The following is a 7,077-nucleotide window of genomic DNA, read 5'->3' as shown; positions in this document are numbered from 1 at the left end:
TTCACCTCTAACAATAATTATTGAGGGTAAAAAGAAAATATTAAGGAGAATTTTTGTTTCTTTAATGAAATGACAATTTAAAGGAAATTTAACAGAGTAATTTTTTATCATGACACCAAAATTACATAGGACACACTAAAACAGGCTCAGCAGCTAATTTATGGGGTAAAATTCTGTGCTGCAAAGCCTGGTTGATTCTCAGGGGCAGGGACACATATTAGTAACACATGTATTAAGAAATGAGCTATGAAGAAAAAGAAAATGTAGATCTTCAACCAAATACATTATACCAAAAAATTTCAAATGTATAATATATGTTTTTAACTCAATTGATTAACAGTGATGAACTTTCAAAGATTAAATGTTAAATTCTATGGCAAAAAGTTAAATAGAAAAACAATGAAACACCTGAATATATAAAGACTTTAAATTTCATTCATCAAAAAACAGAACAAGCAAAGTTTAGAGGCAAACTAGGAAAACGTCAGAGAGGTTTAGTATACCTAACATATGAAACATTTATGTAGACTGATAAGAAAAATCGTAAAACCAAGGTTAAATGCACAAAGCAGATACCCAGACAATTCACAGAGGATACAGAAATGACTAAGAAATATGTTTTTAACAATCAGCATGTAAATGAAAACAGAATACAAATTAATTCTTATTAGGTTACCAAAGTTTTTATTTTTAATAAGCATATTTACTGCCACAAAGGTTACAGGTGACGCAAGCACCTCGAAGACTCCTGAATAAATCAATCAAGTCTCTGTCAGTCCCGGGCTGGGTGACCTCGGGTGAGGTGCTGAGCTCTTCGGAGTTTCAGTTATGACACAGAGTACCCATCTCATAGAGGAGTTAGGAGGATTACTTAGGACATTATTTGTAAAGGGTAGAGTACAGAATCTGACACATTTTAAGGCAGGTATTATTATTAGCATTTCTGGGAAATAGTTTGACAATATGTATGCAGTCTTCTCGAACTCTAGGCATCACTGCTTTCATATTCAATGTCACTAAGATATTTGAGGGTGGGATCATAAATTTTTTATACAAGTTTTCTAGACCTAGTAGCAATTCAACTAAAAATTTCAGTTTCAAGAAAGCTAGTCATTTATACAATAAGCTAAAAGAAGAAAATCTTCCTACGTGAAGCTTTTCAAGTAATACTGTATTACATGTGCTCTCAAGATGTTTATAATGCCCACTGCACAGAAATTCCATTATAGGTCACTATCAATCACAAGGATACCATGAAAAGGATAACAAAAGTGCTCAGAAATTGATGTCTTTCTGCTTGAAGTTTCCTGAAATGTAACAGATGGGAAATCTTTCAGCAACCACAATTTATAAATATATCTGTACTCTTATCTATTCATTTTACCTTTACTGATCAGTAACAAAACACGTGCTATACTGAGCAATAAAATTAAGTCAACTGCATTTGAAGTCAACGGACCAATGAAAATCAAGACCTCAGTTTCGTATGACCTCATGCACACTAGGGGTGTGATCACTGATTTACTTTAACTTTTAAAAGCATTAAATTTCCAGGCTTAATAAGTGGCTTTTATATTTGAGGTCAATTGGGCAAGAAATATCATGAATGAAATCAAATGCAAATGGACTTATCTTAGTTACAAACACTGGAATTAGGAAGCAGTATATCAGAATAACTAGGCTGCCCTCAGAGGACAGAAATATTTCCTAGATTGTCACATTCCTTTCTTGCTGTAGAGCTACTGGATATCACAGTGACTAGCACAGAGCAGGCCTCTACAAATAGGAGCTGAATCATCAAGCAGATGAATGGTTATGGAGCAACTAGGCAAGCATTCTCTTCCTGTGATGTTTTGTGGCAATGAGAGTACTAGCAAGGAGGGCCCAGGAGCATCCTGCGTTGCCTGGTTAACAAGAACTATGCAACATATTTTCACAAAACTATATCCTAAATAGTGGCTGAGAGAGGGAGGGAGGGTAGAAGGGCAGGAAGTAGAAGAACCATTTAAGTATGTAGTTGTCCCACAGTCAATGCTTTATATATATTTCCTCATCAGTTAATCTTTCTGACATAAAAATAAAGAAACTGATGATCACAGAAGGTAAGAAAATTCTTCAAGTCATATAAATAGTAAGTAGTAGAACTTATATTCAAACCGTGAACTGCCTAGTTCCTAAGTTTAGGACCCCAAAACTCTTGATCTTTCCACTACAGTCAAAGAAAAACATGAAGAAAAGGAAAAAAAGAAGAGAAACTAGGGGAGAAGGAAGTGGAGGAAAAAGACGATAATGTCAGAGAAATAATCTATATCACATGGCTACAAGTTTGCTAGGTATTAATACTCATTTAAAATATAGTCTAGTGGAAAATAAATTGAGTTTGAAACAATGACTTACCAAAGAACTTTAGGTACCCAAGAAATTAAGTTGGGAACTTTATATGTACATAACACTTTGGATATTTTAAAGTACTTTTATATCCATTTTATCACTTTAAAAGTCTCTGAATAAAACTCCCAGGAAATTAAATAACATTCATGCCAAAAAGACAAAAAGTCTTCACAAAACTCAAGAAAAATTTCATTCACCTGAATATTTTGGGAGTTTGTGTATATTGGAGAGAAAGGTGTACTTATTAAAATTACTCAATAATTCAAGCTTAATCAAAGAACATGACTGACTTTAACTCCTGATGTTTACTAATAATGTTTTCAAAGTATCCATTCTAAAAAAATCCTTCTATTCGCCTGTCTTAAGTTATACAGTATATAAAGCTCTAATCTTTAACGATTTGGGATCTTACAGTAGGACCTACATGAAGGTCATCACTGTCAATGTCCTACGTACAGAGAAAGGAAAGTCAGTTGCATGTATATTGAAAAGACAAGATAAAATCTAGAAGTCAGATATTTTTTAAAGCTAAACAACTGATATGTTAGTTTCTCTTTTTAGAAAATACTAAGAAAACATATTAAAGTTAAGTAATGGCTTTGGGAAAGTTTTAGAGTAAAGTTATCATTAACCTTATGTTATCTTATATTTCCCTACTTTTCTTAACCTCAAAAAAGAAATGCAATCCAAAGAACTTTTATGTGATAAATACTTTTACAGTTATTTTTGCAAAGAACTCAAAAAGTACACTGCTTTCTACAGACTGATCATCTCTTACATGGATAGTTTCTAAACTTCCAAATTTAAATAACAATTGTAGGTATAACAAATGATCACTTTATTCTAAGACAAGACAAATGTATCTTAAAATATGTCTCTGGTTTAAAATAAACATGTTTACAATTTATTTACCCATTTTATAGCAAACACTGATGTTCTAAAAGTCTAAATTTTCTAAAGAAAAAAAAAGAAATACTGTAATAATTAACTATTTTCTAAGAACACAGTGGGTAGGTCAAGCCTTTGGCCAGGAAACACCATATTGAGTCTTTTTGCTCTAACAGTGGAATACAAGTCACATAGTTTTGTTGTATAATTATTCACTAAGGCATACACAGAACAAAATATTCTTAGTGGATTTCACTGGATACAAACTGGCCTGAATTAGTAAAAGTCATATATTCCAGAATATTTTTAAAGATTTACTGTTCTATTATTTTTACATAACTCCAATCAATTAACTGTCCATAAAATGTTGCCAAGCAGATATCCAACTGAGGCTTCTTTAATGAATAAATAAGCCTTTGTTGGTAAATGTGGCGTCTAGAATGCTGATTAACGTCCACAGAAGTGTGTTGGTTCTTGGAGCAAGTATACAATAGTTAAGAGTGAGTTGTCAACCAGAAGACACACAGCTAGGTAAGAGTGCTAAAGAATATGCAGCATCTCTTTCTCAGGGAAGACAAGCATGTTGTTTCCTAGTTTGCAACACACCTTCTGCATGTTCTCTACCGCCTTTGTAGAAGCTCAGCAGGGAAGAAGAGAAACTGACTCTTTCTTTGAAGGCTCTTTCTTCTTTTTGATCGTGAAACAGATCAAGGCATGACCTACACTATTTCTGTTCACTCTGGTCTTAAGATAAGAAAATGGTATCTACACTCAAAATCTGTCTACACTGAATACATTAATTTTGGAGTAAAGAAGGTCCAATGCTTTTTTACTGATTGATATTGTTTTCAATTTTTTTCTTTTTTTTTAAAGCTCAATTTGCTTATGTAGAGTATAGTCAATTCTGCATTCCCAATTCACTAGGCTTCTCAATTTTATCCACAGGCTTTGCTCAAATAGCACTTTTTCTCACTGTATCAACCTCAGGCTGAATATACAGCAAGAAGCAGAATGAAGAAGGTTTAGATCTCAAATCCCATATCCCAGGCACCAGTTTTCAGCCTCTGAATCACAGGAAAACTTCGTTATGCTCGTTTGTAATTTCCAAGTATAGTACTTAGGATTCTGATGTTAAAATTCTTGTCCTTAGGTAGGTTAGCTACTCCTCTACTATAATATGTTTTATTTAGCTGTGAGTATCAACAAGGCTTCTTCATATTCATGTTAGTGAGAAGGAAATAACATTCTACCCAGAGATAACCTTACCAACTAGGCTTGATTCTAAGAACACTACTTCATCTATATATATTTGTCTGTTGGAAAATCTAAATGCAAAACCTGTATAAATAATATCAACTCCTTATTAAAAAGCTGTCCTTTTAAAGGAAGAAAATTTTTCTACAGGTTTTAAAATTAGGATTAAGTTTATATGGAGACCCAGAAAATACAGTTAGGAAAAGAACAAACTGGAAACAGCATTAAGTTAATTTTCTCTTCTTTGGTTAGCTTCTATTTGCCCTTATATATCATCTGTGTAAAGCTTGAATTGGAAATCTGGACTTTGAAACATTCTTCCCTAATGGAATGGAAAAAAAAGAAACCAAAGACAATAACTCCTACAGCACAAATTTAGCATTTATGCAGTAGTACTGGGGACAACAAAGACAACAACAGTATTTCACATAGCAAGCAGTTCTTTTAGTGCAGGTACAGTATTCACAATCAGCCTGTTTCATAATCTTTTTGCCATAAAGGAATTCTGCCTCTAATAAGATAGGCTTTTTGATGGAAATGCTAATAATATTTTAAATTTTAGCAAGGAATCGCACAGGAAGAGGCATAATAGTTCTTTGTGTTCGTTAAATTAGCCTTCATTTCAATGTGTCCAAAGAGTACTTTTATTCAGCTGAAGTTTTAGGAAAAGCTAAAGAATATTTCTTCAAAGAATTATGAATAATGTTCCCGTTAAGCCTCTAGCAAACTGAGTAAATTGCTAATGTGTATTTACCGGAAAGAAGAAAACTCTGGGATAACCAATTCCTTTTGGCAAGTGGTTTACTAAAGCTATGACCAAACATGATTGCTATATTAAATCAGAATTTTATTACCTTATATAAAAGTAACTCAAAGTTCCCATAGGCTTCTGTTAGAAACCTATCCACTAAGCTGAATGCAGCCCTCTAAATGATAATGGTACCCACACTATCTGACTTTCTTCCCAGAAACCGTCCATCATCATTCAGTGAAACAAACATATTAATATACCTTTACATACTAAGAAACTCCCCCAAAACCTCTTAGCAGCATGAAACGCCAGGCAAACACAAGAAAAATGTCTGCAAAGACCTACTTCTTCTTTTTTTTTTTTTGGTGAGGAAGATTAGCCCTGAGCTAACATCTGTTGCCAATCCTCCTCGTTTTGCTGAGGAAGATTGGCCCTGGGCTAACATCCGTGCCCATCTTCCTCTACTTTATATGTGGGATGCCTGTCACAGCATGGCTTGATGAGCAGTGAGTAGGTCCACACCTGGGATCCAAACCTGCAAACCCCAGGCCACCGAAGAGGAGTGTGTGAACTTAACCACTAATACACTGGGCCAGCCCCTGACATACTTATTTCTAACGACTTGATAACAAGAGATAAAATTGTTCCCAACCTTCTCCACTTACCCAGGAGTTTTGCAATGATATAAAGGCCTTGTCCCCAAAGAAACAGTTTTCCATCACGGCCACAGTTGCTAGGAAATCGCTTCTGACTACCAGGGTTTCTTTTTTCAGATTCTACAAAATCAGCTGGCACATAGTAGTGCTTTGGTACAACAGGATCACCTATGGAGTTTAAAAATAAATATTTAAAATATAACAAATCAGTGTCCTTCCTAAATTTTCTCTTCAAGAAATTGCAATAACTAGAAGGGAGAGAGAAAGGTTGTAGAGGAGGTGACAGATTTGATAGACTACAGAAAATTGGATATTTTGGCTCCTTTCAGAAATTGCAAGTGCACAATGCGGAAAAAGCTTCTTGACTTTAAAACACTAATTTGACAGCATATGTTATGCTTTAGCCAACAATGTTAACATATCTCCTTTAACAACATTTAATTTTAACACCTTTAAATGAATCAACAAATATACAGTACGCAAATATTTAGAGCCATTGAAGAAGCTATTTTTAATAGCATTAGTCTATGGAAGTTTTACAAATGAGATACTGTATAATCTTAAATGAAGAATTATAACCCTGAGCCATTGCTTAGAGGGAAGAAATCCTCATTTTAATCATTAAACCCATTATCTACCATTCAATATCACTGAAGAGAAAAAATCCATCTTACCCTGTGAGCAAACTGTTTAAAAATATTCCTTGGTAGAAACTAAAAATTCTTATTTAAAGACTAGAATCTCCGTGGATGATGTAAAGGGGGAAAAAAACCCAATTCCAGTAGAGTGCTACAGAAGACTTTTTGCAATATCAGCCCATAGTAAACTTAATTTCCCTAATTTCCCTAAAATTTGCTTCCTTCTTCATGCATCAATCAATCACGATATTTGTGTCTAAAACTAGTAAAAAGGTCTATGATTCACAGGGAGTAGTTTGAACACCACTCTCTGAATATGATGAAGCCTAAAGTGTGGTACACTAAACCACCATCTCAAGGCATCAATGATTTACCACTGAGTACTAAAAGATCTCATTCAAGGGATTTTAAATATCATATGCATTACCACACGCATTACATTATTTCTCACATTGCACAAGTAATTATTTGGAACATAAAGACATAAATAAATTAATTA

The sequence above is a fragment of the Diceros bicornis genome, assembly GCF_020826845.1.
Source record: "Diceros bicornis minor isolate mBicDic1 chromosome 21 unlocalized genomic scaffold, mDicBic1.mat.cur SUPER_21_unloc_1, whole genome shotgun sequence".
NCBI classification, from domain to species: domain Eukaryota; kingdom Metazoa; phylum Chordata; class Mammalia; order Perissodactyla; family Rhinocerotidae; genus Diceros; species Diceros bicornis.
The sequence above is the reverse complement of the archived record's forward strand: the minus strand, read 5'-3'. Positions refer to the sequence as shown.